Consider the following 14,207-nt stretch of genomic DNA (forward strand, 5'->3'; position numbering starts at 1 on the left):
TAAGATCGGTCTTTAAATTACCACTGTATCAAAACAAGGGGCGGGAGCATGCTCCATAATAGAATCCTGACAGGAGAGAGAGCACATCTGACTGTTGTTAATATACATCCCATTTGATACACCCAATTGTATTAGCCTGTTTATGGAACGTGCACAGTTGATGCACACTAGATTTACTAGTCTGTCATGATAGTTCATAATCGACAGTGCTGAGGGGGGAAAAAGTTGACTTTATGAATATAGAGGTCAAATGAAACATGTCTGCAGCAGTATAATAAGAGTTCCTCATAAAGATTCTGTGAGTTTATCTGAATGTTCGAGGTCAATAGCAAAGGTCAGTGACAGAATATGTAGGCAATATGTGGGCTGCAACAGATACTGAAGAGTTAAATCCAAAGGAGGAGAAAGGGAAAGAGGAAGATCCATCTCCAAAATTGTAATGCTATTGACAAAAGGCACAGCTTATAGCGGGCAGGCGGCACTTCATAAGCTAAGAACAATATCCCATAGGCAGCACCCCAGAAAACGTCGGAAAAAGACCCTGAGCCGATACTACAAAGTTGGGCCCTGGCAAAATCCCTAAATCTTCCCGTTTGCTTATTCTGAGCAGTGTGGAGGAGAGGGAAGCTCCCTGCTGCCTGCCCATGTTTACAGAGCCGTTCTCATCTCTAGGCCTTGCTCATCCACGGCACTGACACACGGTGTCGACATGATTAGGCGTCTGCCTTTGCATAGGGCTGCGTGTGAGTTTGTGTGTGTGTGTGTGTGCGTGCACGCGCGCGTGTGTGTATGTGTGTGTGTGTGTGCCTGCGCGCGTGTGTGTGCGTGTGTATATGTGTGTGTGTTGGGGGTAGAGGATGAGCAGATGAATGACTTTGGTGCATCGGGGAGGGATCACAGCAGATAATCGCTGCTGACTGCTGGAGCTCTCGGATCTGGTCTTTAAAATAATGTTGGGAGTCAAGTCTCTCCAAAGCTTTTTGCAGGTTATCATCTGCATTTTATGTTTGCTGTTTAAATCTTAACAGGACACAAGAAGCAAGGGAGAGCAAATATGTCGGGAGTCGGGGGAAGTGGACTGGAAATGTTATTGCGAGAGGTTAAGATTAGCTGTAGCAGAGGCTGAGGAGATGAAACTCTTCTCTTGGAATGGCTTTCATTCCTTCTGAGAAAAACTTGGAATGTTGTATTTAACCTTAGGGGGTCGGTTTCCTGCAAGAAAAAAAAAATGCAGGGTATAATGAGTCTGACCTCTTGCTAAAATTGACATTATTCAAAGACTTTCACTCAAACACAAGACAAATACCAAATCTACTGAAATATATTCTAATAGAGACCACCACTGGCACACAGACAGTGTGAATACAGTACAACATAAATTCCAGTATCATAAATACTACTATCACACAAACAGAGAAGCCATAAAGTACGGCTGCTTGTGTCTGGGACTATAAACCTCTGGCATTACTCATAGCGAATAAACACACATGCACAATTTACTGCACTAGATCCCCCCTTTGTTTATCTTTTAAATAACCACAGTTTATCACCCTCCTGCATAAGCAAATTGCGTGCAATGTGTGTTGTTTTAACATTTGATATGCTGTCCAGGAGATTCATTTCTCCCTATGAATTCAATTGTCTTTGCAATATCCTTCTGCCATAGGCATCAGGCCCCATCACCTGTTCGTTATCACTGGCCGTCCTGTTCGGGAGCTCTTGAAACGGTGCCATGGCATTGACTCTCAGTTAACAGCAGGTCTCTGAACTTCTCACGCTTGATGGCGGAGGCTGGAAATTACGCTAACAACTAATTAACATCATAAAGAGCATTTAAATGGATGGACGACACCTGCAACCTTCATTTGCACACGCTAACGTGAAATTACCTGTGTTTTTATTTTTGCAGATAACACATGATTTTAAAAAAAAAATCCCTTTTAGAATATTCATTTTTAGTGGCTGGCATTAGAATGGGCACCACTGTCATTTTTACTATTTGCTGTAAAAAGCTAATAATTGTCAAAACAGAGCGCTGGCAAAATTCCTAAAGCTGTTTTTTTTCTTTCCCTTTAGAAGAAGGTTTGTATGAATATTTTAAAAGTGCACAGCCATTTACTGTGCTTGAAATAACACATTTCTAATTTCTATTTGAATATAAAACATTTCTAGCAGCAGCATGGACCTCCAGTTACTGGTCCGAGTAACAAAGTGCTGCCTGTCAGTCCGAGACACTTTGCTGGCTGGCTGAACTAAGCTGGTTTAGACTGACGAGTCTTCAACGGTGGCAGCCTCAGCCTGCACTGGCAGAGCGCTCTCTGGAGTCCTCTGACTCCTGTTTCACTTGCAGCCAGAGAAGATGACCACAATAGTATCTGCTTTTCTTTTTTTTTGGGGGGGGGGAAACTGCTCTGTCTTTTAAAGGTCTGAAACAGCAGGTAACTTCAACAGGACACTAATGCACTCACACCTCATTACAGAGCCGTATTATGGACTACAGCAGTAATACAGCTTTAATCTTCTCCAAATCGTTATAAATGTCAAGCTGGGGCCGGGGACTTCCCAGTCTACTGCACCGATGGCTTAGCCTGCTATCCCTCTTTTCCGTATTAGCTATAGCCAGAGAATTACATTCACTGCCAGATCCCCTGAAACTTTCAACCCTTTTGTTCCAACATTCAATACACCATTAACATACCCTTTGAAATAGTGTCTCCCCCCTCCCCAAAAAAGCCCCAAACAACTAAATATGAAAACAGTTGATACCCCTCACCCGCCACATACACCGCCCATACCTCCCCCTTCTTTTCCTCAGCCTCTCTTAATGAGACGCAACATCCCTGTCTCTCCACTGAAGGATCCAGACTTTCTGTGTGATAGAGAGACTGCGGCTGTTTATTAATAATGAATTTGGATGTTTGCGTGTGGAATGTTATCAGCGCGCACACAATCCCACCAATAGTTTGCCCTGATGGGGTAGCTGGGTTCCTCATTAGCAGAACATATTTAATCCAGAAGTTTCTTATCAAATGTCACACCTGCATCTCTAAATGGCATTTTCACATTCATTCGCCTGTATTTGGGAGATGAGGCTCCAAGGTGCTTTGCAGAGATTAAGAAGGAGAGAGAGTGCAAGCTTATTTTATCATTTAGCGGGTCTGGAAGGAATCCAAGGAGTTTTTGTCTTGTTGTTGTAATTAGAAAGCCTTTTAAGTGATAACGCCTGCAAAGGAATATGAATATGTAGCGATCAGGCCAGTCCCCCCCCCCTCCTCCTCCCTTCTCCTCATCCCTCTCTCTCTTTCTTTCTCTCTTCCCTTCTCTCCCTCTCTTGGCTTTTTTTAAATTGTTGAATGCTGAGTTTTTGTTCTATGTACAGCAAGGATTAACTCCGCCGCTTCTGAAGTTTAATGAAAGACTTGAAAGTACACACTTTTTCTTGCTTCTGACTATGACTGTGTTTCTTTTTCCTGCGCGAGAATGGACATGACATGAGTGCAGTTTTTGTTCCTAAAGTGTTTCTTCACCAGAAACTTGTGTTTTGCCTTTCACATACTCACAAATAGGTGCGTGGAGCTCACAAATATTGCATTTCTTCTTTCTGACACCAGAACGTAGAAAGAGCCAGCCATGTATTTTTAGCTTTAGAAAAGAACTGCTAAAGCACAAAATGTTCATTTACAAACTCTCAAGTGGATCGTCCGCCATAATCCACAACTTCTTCAAACGACTTCATGCATTGTAATCCACAAAGACTTGGATTTGAGCTAAAAGCAAATGATATTTCGGATTCAATTCACCTTCGATTCATGCTCAAAACAGGAAGTTATATTTAATTTGTTTTTAGCTCCAATCCAAGTCTTAGTGGATTACTGAGCACACGAATGGACAAAGAAGATGTCCAGTTGTGGGTCTGTAAACAGCAGTTTTGCTGTAGCAGTTTTCAGTTTTGCTGTTGTTAGCAACCATTGCCATTAGCCTCTAGCTAAATATACGTGGCTGGCTGTTTCTGTATTCTGGAGTCACTCTTCTGGAAGTAATGATGCAGGAGGGAGAAAAAAAAAAACAACCAACAACATCTCCCTGAATTCAAGACTCCTTTTTTGTGTAAAAACTTAAGTAAAAACTACACTTTCCATGTGAAGTATCACTTAAAGCATTTACTCAATGCAGCAGCAGGACATGTAAAGACTGTAACAAGACGAAAACAAGAATTGCATTAGTGTCACCTGTCCAAAAGCAAAAAGACTATTTCACATACAGTCAAATTGGTTATTGAGTTACTAAATAAACTCATCCTCCACCAGGTCTTGAACTCATTTAGATCCTGCATTTGGGGTGGGGGTTGTCCTTATATTCATTATTTCCTGTTACCATGCTCTTTTCCAGTTAAAGAAAATGGAGCAGATATGCAGTCTTCCTCTCAGTAGTAGCATTTAGTCCCTGTGTATATCCAGAAAAGCTGCTGCTAACCATCGGGCCAGATAAGTACAAAACTGAGAAGTATTGATCCAGTAATACTGGTTCACGCTTTGACTCTGACACCTTAACCCTGGAGACATAATGTCATAGCCCCTTATCCCTTCCTCTTAACACAACCTGCCTATCTCCCATGAGCTGTCACCTCTAGTAATACGCTCTTCAAAGCTCCACTAAATCACTGAAATCATTGCACTTTCAGACATTATTTATTTTTCTAGCTCTTAAAAGTGAAGCATGATTTACAGTTCGGCAAAAGGTTGTTGCCCCCCCCCCCCCCACCTCCTTCGGTCCTCTTCCGACATTTCCATCTTAGACTCTGCTTGTGCTTCCTGTCAAGGTAATTCCATTTCTAACATTGTAAGAGCTGCTACATAGCAATTACTACGTTGGGTCTGTGTAATTGTGTTGGCTTACAGCGCATGACAAATACAGTCAGGCTAGACCTCGCATAGTGATCCCAGATGTATGGCGGTTTAGACGTTTTCATTAATTGAAAGCGTCACTGTGTAACAGTGTAGTATTACACTCTGGCAGGTATGAATGAAGACTGATACAGCTTAATTACTCCACAGTTAAATGTGTATTGTAAGGATCCCGAATGTGGGGCTTTTTATCTGTTACAAATCACAAGTTGAAACCACTGGAGGGTGGGAGTGATAATTAGTGAGGATTTAAGCATCAAGAATTCTAATAGAAAAATGCTCGGATGCAGCCAAACAGCTCTCTCATATACAAAAGGCTGCAAATGATCAGATGTTTTGCCAAAACTTTTTTGATCGATGTGTTTCAAAAAAGGCTGCCACGAGAGGGGCTAGGCCATAGCTGAAGGATGCCAAACGTTGACATTATATGCAAATTTTGTTTACTATCTTGAAGGCAGCACAGATCCTGCCTTGGTTAGGCTGATGCAGCCCACAGCAACTTCCAAGCAAGGTTTATGCACGAGGGGTTCTAATTAGCTCTCTGAGGGCCGCAGTTAGCGCAGCACTTTTCACAACAGCCGTTGGGAAGTTGAAGACTAACTTGGAGGGCTCCATATGTTGCCCAGGAGGCCTCAGAGACAGACTGATCCTGTGTGTTTCACTTTTGGAGACACTATGATCACTCCTGAGAACAGCTTTCCACGCTTTAGTGGATAGAGCAGGGAAAAAAGCCAACTGAGTGAATGGAGAGTGTGTTCATCATAGTTAGGTGTGTTTGGCTGTCTGAAATATATCCTTTTAAAAATAAAGCCCTTGATGTGATAGATTCAAAGTATACATGGGCAAAATCAAAATACTGCGAATACATGTGAAGAATTGTGAATTAACTCGTGAATATAAAACTTTAAATATTCGTGTGTTGTAAAACGCCAGTTTTCTGAAGTGATGCTATTTGAGCAAATTGGAAAAAAACAATCATTATAATCTGCAAAACGTTTTTGATGACGAATTTATCTGCAGGTGAATAAGTGATTTATCAGTTTGGTTTACAAAACCTTAGAAAATTGTGAAACATCACCCAGTGCGACCTTTTCAAAATTCCATAAAAGTCCAAAAGCCAGAAATCCAATTTTGCTACATTAATGTTTCTGTTTAATGATAGAAAAGATACTTTGACGATTAATTAATTATCCAGTGGTGCAGAATATTTTCTTTTAATAGAGTGGCTGATTAATTTCATATTACCACATAAAATGTGAGCAAAAAACCCAGTAAGATATGCTCTGCAGAGCGTTTGAACACGCTGCTTCTTAAGTGACCTGTCACATTCCTGTCAGTGGTTACTTGCTGCCAATTATGTGGAAAAAATTTAGCAACTTGGGAACAAAAACTAGCATGTCTGATATTTCGTTTAAAAAATTAGAGAGAGGCTTTCAGTGTGATGCACGATGAATGTGTGGGACAGTGTAACTTCACTTCATGATCTCAAAGCCAAAAAGAAATCTGTTAAGTCCATGTTCAGTCAATGTTTTCCTCATAGACCTTCTAGCTGCTCCTCATATCCGGCTACTCACTGAACGTCTATTCAAAACTCTAATGATCTTATATCTTCAAAGCTGATTGCTGCTCCCTCCCTTCTCGCTCTTTTTTTTTTTTTCCCCTGATTTTCTGTCTCAGTTTACCTCCCTTTCAGTTTCAATTAGCTTGCATTCTGCTTTTGACCCCAGCGGAACAAAAAAAGATGACCTGCCTCATTAACTGAGGAATCACACTGGCTTTTTCAAATTATTGTCTCTCGTACTTTATCTGGCCCTTCATCTTAAACTTGGAATAAATTAGAACGATAACGATCACATGCATGCCATTAGTCACAAATGAAGTGGTTAACGCAAAGGGGGGGAGATAAGGCTGAGATCTGATGTTGATTCATAAGGGACGGCAGATTGTTGTAAAATAGACCGTGCAAACCAGGGCCGACACCATGAGGTGATGTTATTACCAAATTAGTGTGTGTTTTTTATTCTCTCGATCACACCTCCTTGAGAAAGGAACACTATTGTCCAGAGATATTATTCTTTGCACAAATACCTCCCATCATATGGGAGGCATTGATGCTGCCCTTACCTCTAAGGTGTATTTGCTTTTAATTCATACATTTGATTGTGACACTTTAAACAATTTCTCTATTGAAACTCAAAGCATTACAGGCCAAATGACAGTCCTGAGTAAATAGAAAATGGGAGGGGATGGGGGGTCTAGATAAGAGAATATAGTGTTTGTTCAAGCTGAGTCCGTTGGCTAAGGGCTGTCGTTTGTTCTCAGCTGAAGTTTCATCTGAATCACATGTTTAGTCATGGCCTTACGGCTTACTACTTCTAATATTTGGTGGTGCAATTTGTACCAAAATGTTTTAGAGGACAATCTTTTTAGTTGGAAACTTGGAAAATAAAACAAGGACGATGACTGAATCCAATGCAGAGGACAATTATCACGTGAAAAACAAGTGTCACAGTACAGGCCGAGGTAGCGTCGCTCCTTTCTGAAGAAGACAAACTGGGAGATTGAAGGTCTCTTGAATCCAGGCTGTTGCTGGGGGTTGGGGGGCTCTTGTAATTTGCAGAACTGAATCCATGGAGCGGGCATAAGGGAATAAGTTGGAAAGGGAAGAAGACAGAGAACAAACCTGGCAGGCACGTTGAGGCCATGCCAGTCCTGCCTGCGCCACGCGGTGTGGCAGGAGGGCAGTGCCAGGAAATGTGGCAAGAGGAGGAAAGATCAAACAACAAGGGCTGCAGATCTCCACCAATCTGCTCTGTATTAATGTCAGAGCCAAGGAGCAGCTGAACCAAACGTGATCCACAATGTGTGACACGATGCATGTGTGCGTGTACGTGTGTGTGCATATCGGTGTGTCTATATGACCATTTCGCTGCAAACTGGATCAAATTCTTAATGGTCTGAGAGTGTGAAACATTTCTCTGACTTGTTCTCTGAAACTTGAGGACAACAGACAGCACAGAGGCTGCATCCTCATGTTCTGGTACATCGACAATACTTGAATCTGAGCTCTCATTTTGGAGGTATTTTCCTTGTATCCCTGGATGTCAGACACACAGTCGCCCATGATGGAGTGGTGGGAACAGGGTGCTTGTATCGACCCGCCTCTCAGCTCCAGTGGGCTGCACATGCGGTCCTGCATCCTGCTCCAAAAACTTGTTCTGTATAGCTGCAATAAAGCAAGCAGACGGCAAATGAGCTCCACGCTGCCATCGCTCCCTCCCGGACAGATGGCAAAATTAGACAATATGCTTTCCAAAATCACATGGCTGTGTCTCTGTCTTCCTGCCTGTCTGTACGTCTATCCATCCTTCACATAGCATCAGGGCCATCTTTGTCGGGGTGTGGCGCCCGGGCAGGGGCCCTGGGCAAACTGGGGAATTAGCACGTTCTATGACAATGCATGATGAACAGCCGGCTGTTTGGAGTGCATCTGCAGGAGCCAGTTTGTAGTGCCGGGTCCTTGGAGAGATGTGGGAGGAGAGCAAATGTTTGAGGAGCAGACGCTGCAACTGCTGAATCTCCCTGTGCTCCATGTATTTTGGGAGTGACACAGAGCATCTTATGACAATATTAGCCTCTATCCCTCCTTGTCTTTTTGAATAGGATCTCAAACTGGAGACTGATAATGGTATCTTTGCTGATATGGGGTGTCTGCTGCGAAATGGGAAAGGTCTGCTGTTTTGGAGGAATCTGTGCTGAAAATCTTGTCTGAGGGAAATTACGTGATTCCTCTGCTATTCACAATGTGAGATAGAATTGCAAAAGTTGGCAGCATGACTATCTTGTCATGTCAATAATTCAACAAAGGATCCTTCCCTCTGCTCTACAAAAAAAGAAAAGAGAAAGAAAACACCCCTCTCATAGTTATTGTGCAGGCGTATTTCAAGTGCAGATAAATGTGGAAAAATAGCACAGATTATAAACTTGTGAAACATTCATTTTGACTGTAATATTAATCTGTGAACATTTGACCACAAGTTTTTTTTTTGTTTCACGCACCTGCACGCAAAGCAGTAATGATGAATGTTTTAACTTAAAAGTGAGAAAATCATACAATTAACTCATAAACACATTCAGTGCAAGGAGTTGGCAGGAATGTCTGATCCAGAAAAACTGTATAATTACAAAGGGGACATAAATCCCTGTTGAGTAATGCTTAGTTAACTGTAATGAGTGAATGAACATGTTTAGTAACAATTTACCAACAGTGTTCATGTTAAGATGGATATAGGTTATAAGATGAAGTGATGCTTATTCAGCTCTCTTTCCTCTTCCTAAGCATTAATTAACCATTAACTAACCATTGTTATCAATGCACTCAGAGTCTAGCGAGTCATATACTGTATAAAGGAGGGGAAGTTCTACAGCGGTTGAAACTGCAGGGACTTGCAGAGGAGACTAATGGCATGTGTGCAACGGAATGATCACAACCACACACTGCTCATCGCTGGCTTTGATTGGCCTCCCGTTCTGTCACGTGGGAGAGACCTCCGTCCCCTCAGTGAAGGCTCTGTCTCTGTCTTTGTGCCCTGTTCAAGCAATTACGCTCAACTTCATGTTTCCATATGGGAATGGTAGAGGGAGAGGAGGGTGGGGGGTGAGAGAGGGGTGTCGTGAAAAAGTCATTTTGGCGCTGAACTCTTCAGTTCCGGTCATGCTCTGTACCGACGCAAATTAAAACCTCCCCAGTAGCCTATGTAAATATGCTGCCTACTGCGCTGCGCTTTAATGAGCCATGATATGAAAGACATCTAAAACCAATGGAAAATAACTGGCCACTTAAAGGTGGGGTGCGTTTGACAGGTGACAGGTAGAGCTAGGTTTAAGACAGGGTGGGGTGCGAGAGATGACGGGAAAGGGGGGGGGGGGCAGAGGTGCAGGGTGATGGGGCCAGCTCTGGCATTCAGGAATAATCTGGAGCTGCAAGTCAGGGAAGAGGTTGTTTTTTTTTTTTTGCCTCAGGCATTTCAAAGAATTCTGGGTGGCGGTGGTGGAAAGGGGGAGCAGCAGGGGTTGTGTGTATTTGTGTGTGTGTACCTAGTGTGTACGTACTTGCTCATTTTTAAGGGGGTGGAATGTTGTTAGGTGAGAAGCGAAAGGAAGTTGTTACTATGTCTCCTGCCTTGAGACACAGCTCATTGTCACCAACTTAAAAAATGTACATAATTTCCCTCCACACACACACGCACGCACACACACAACCACACACACAACCACACACACAGCCCTAGATCCTCTAATAACCTGTCTTCTAAAAACCTTACAAGGATTACCTATCAGGAAATCTGCTTTGTATGCAGAATGTGACGGTGGAATAGAAATGAGCAACTGTTCAAGATGGCACCTACCAAAAAGGGAAACCACATCTGCGCAAACCGATTAATCCGAAACATTCAGAGGAATCTCAAGTCATTTACAATATCACAGAATCCATAATCAAGATTCACTGCCAGAGCCTGAGTCTGCAGCACAGAGTCAATGCCCAGTTCAATGAGGGCTGATGGAATGTATAATTTCATGACAGATGCACACAGTCGCAGGGGAACGGCAGGTCATTTTAACATTCACAGGCGAGAAATACAACAACTTAGCCTAGAAAGGAAATAAATACCCAATTATTAACTGACAATAAGAGGCAAAAGCAAATGAAATATGTAAACTGTTTGGTCACCACACAACACACTATTCATGAAATGCAAATGCATCATTATATACAATCCATGGGCTTTAAATGGCAACATGCTATTTAAAAAAATCCTATGGATGTAAGTATGCATCTCTAATTGGACAAATCCCTATGTATGCACAACATTAATTAGGATGATCATGTTTATTGTAAAGATTATGGGTTTATTTGCACTAACAAGTGACTCACGGAGAAGACGACTGTGATCTTAGTCTCATACAATTTAATGTGTTGCTACTTTGTAACTCATTGTGCTTCAAATATGAAAATAGGGCAAACAAATCTGTAATAGTAATAAAAAGAAGGAGAGACATGGTTTTGTTGGTTCGAACCTAGCCAACCCAGACTAAATCCAGTCTTTAAAAGAACACAGCAAGCTATAAAGGTAGGAACTGGCTGATAGGCTGGTGAGATGCATTGTTGTTGGGCCATCTGACAGTCAAACTGGTGAAGAAGGGGAAACAGAGGAGCAAGACAGTGGGGTGCCTTATGAATTTAGACTAAGTTGAGATTCAACATTTGGTCAAAACACTCTCTCTCCTGTGAACTGTCAACAAATGCAAACCAAAGCCACTAAGAACAGTGTTTCTTTGTAATCTGTCATGGGGTTTTACATGGGGGGCCTTTGTGATAACACATCCCAGAATCGCTTATCTTGGGTTAATGAAAGTAACAATGCATAAAGGAAATAAATGATGCTGACACTGACAGTTTATTGTAACATATCAGAAGTGTGAAATGTATAGATTAATCATTTATCTTTAAAGCCGCACTAAGAAATATTCTTCATAACATTGATGGAATAAATTAAAATCCATTTTATAAAGTGTTGCTGGAAAAAAGGGTGTAACAGTTAACATATTGGTACAGACAATTTTTAGCACTGGCATGCATGTACACCCAACAAGTGTGACTGCATGTGTGGAACCTTGTGTGTGTGTGTGTGTGTGTGTGTGTGTGTGTGGTAACCCAGTTTCCTCTAGGTACCTTTTAAAGCAAACAGGATGCTTTGTGGAACACTAGTTTTATACTAAAGAACACAGTGTAAAAAAACAGATTGTCAACTCTACGTTTACCAGAAGATGGCACTCAAAACATAATAAGTGCAAAATGAACTATGGACAACAGAAGACTTCGACAAAACAGCCATTTAAGACAATATGTCACTGTCGTGACTTTTTTTAAGAATTGCAAATTCCTCTCCAATTTTTTTTTGGAAATGTATCGCAACAACTTGGGAAATAACAAATTTATTCAAAATAATGTGACAAAACGTTGAGATTTACTCTGCTACAACGATGTACCAGCATGTGTTTTACTTTGTGGTAGCCCCACATGTGCTAGCATAGCTTAACTAATATTTATTGGTAGGAAGTTTCTAATAGGTTTCTATGAGACTGTAGATTAGCTGCTGTGCTCTGCTAAGAGAGAAGTGTCCTGAACCTGATCATGTGAAACATTTGGTAAGCTAGAGTGCTAGTAGCGTCGGAAATATTTATATATTTTTATTGAATCATGACAACTAACAGAAATGAGAGCCAGAATATTAAGCACACATTGAGGATATCCTCAAACCTCAAATACAGCAGGGTTGGAAATCCTCATTGTCCGACAGACGGCATCTTTAGCTATACAAAGGCCCATTAACTCCAATTCATTTTTTCCCCTAAATATCCTACTTTTTGGTACTGTCATCCACCTTTGTTCGTGTTCGGTAATCCTGTAAGTACAAGTACAGGAAGCACATTACATTTTTAAGTACTGGAAATTTCCTTAATGCTGCACCCTAATGCCTTTTGGAAGAATTTATAATGGTATTAGTAAAAAATTGTATTTTTGTATTTTTTTGGTGGCAGTCGTTTGCAGCAGTACTTTAGTTAAAGCGCAGTGAAAGTCCATCCATCCATCCATTGTCTTCCGCTTATTCCGACATTTAGGGTCGCGGGGGGGATGGAGCCTATCCCAGCGTCAACGGGCGAGAGGCGGGGTTCACCCTGGACAGGTCGCCAGTCCATCGCAGGGCCGACATAGAGAGATGAACAACCATTCACACTCACATTCATACCTACGGTCAATTTAGAGTATCAATCAGCCTAGTCCCCAATTGCATGTCTTTGGACTGTGGGAGGAAGCTGGAGTACCAGAGAGAACCCACACAGGCACAGTGAAAGTGTTTCATAAAAAAAAAAAAGTACAAATTTAATTTTGTACTAAAGCCTGCTGTTCTTAAAACATACAAAAAGTGACATCTAAATCAAGTCAGGTCGATGCAATGAACCACAATTTTTGGATGGTGTTACACCCCTCGTTAGCAGCGATGAACTTGGACTCTCACCCGATTCTTTTCGTCTTTATGGATGCTTGTAAATTTCCCCACTGTGGGACGATTAAAGGTTGATCTTATCTTATCTCTTACCCTCTTTTCTTTTTATTGCATATGGTTCATCTGTTCAGAAGAGGTAGTTAGCGCGTAGCTCGGGCAAACAAGTGAACAGTTAGGCAGTTAGTTACCGATGAGTCTAGAAAAAGGGAGGAAAAAGAAGGTTTATGTTTGACCAAAAACACGACTCTGAATGAAGACTCATATTAGTTTCTGTATGATGACGGATCAAACAAAAAGAAATCCGCACCCGTTAGCTTATACATCTACAACAAATATTTCTGGTGTAAGGATATAGCGACAGTGAAGACTAAGTCCACGCTGCATGAAGACGCTGAGACATCTGCCTGACCAGTTTGTTTTCCTCTCTCTCCTACGCCTTGCTGCACTGATTGCACAAACACTTTATAAGGAGCCATCTCTCGGCCTGGCAACTTTGTGTGACCTTGTGGGGCTGAATAAGACTGTAAAATTGATTCAGCTCCTGTAATAAAAGAGCGTACACATTATCAGCATTGTAATTATAATTAATACAGGCAGCAGCGGCAGACCCATTATTTATGATGGGGGTCCATAGTAAGCAAACAATAATAATCTGCTCCATATTTTTATTGACATGTTGATGAATGGCTCCCTTTCACACAAAACACCAATGCTATGTCTCAGTGGCCGATCATACAAGTGCTGCTTATTTCATTGCCAGTTTCCTTCACCCCTGGCTCTCCTCCTCCTCCTCAGTGTTTCACTAGTCCCTTCGTTTGTATCACTTTAAGTCCCTGACTCACAACCTCATTACCAAGAGCCGGGTCAGGTAAAAGAGTCACCTGACCTCTGAGAGGTGAATTACAGTCTGAAAATAAACAGTTCAACAGAATCATCACATGAACCACCACCCCTGGTGCTGCAGAGACACATTGTCTGCGACAAGATCAAACTCTCAATGGTATTTCAGTTTATTCTGATTATATTTTCCTTTCACTAAATTCAAAGGAAAACCACAGTTTTTTGCCAAGATGAGGACAAAATTTCCCTGTGTGACTTTTAGATGCACTTTCTGCAAGAACCAGAACTGATACACTTTAAAAACCACGTAAAGAAATCATAATATCTTTTCTCCTCACTTGATTGCTTGTGGTCTTATGTTAGACCCTGAAAATAATCTGGCCTTCCCTGTGTT

At 41.7% G+C, this 14,207-nt stretch overlaps 1 protein-coding gene across 1 annotated transcript in view; it reads right to left on the bottom strand.

Moving 5' to 3' along the window:
- Nucleotides 1–14,207, bottom strand: part of zfpm2a (zinc finger protein, FOG family member 2a) — a 121,702-nt gene that overhangs the window by 14,666 nt on the left and 92,829 nt on the right. The gene's annotated exons all lie outside the window — the stretch shown is intronic.

Source organism: Aulostomus chinensis, chromosome 11 (assembly GCF_037954235.1).
Source record: "Aulostomus chinensis isolate RoL2024-O1b breed Wild chromosome 11, RoL_Achi_v1.0, whole genome shotgun sequence".
Taxonomy (NCBI): domain Eukaryota; kingdom Metazoa; phylum Chordata; class Actinopteri; order Syngnathiformes; family Aulostomidae; genus Aulostomus; species Aulostomus chinensis.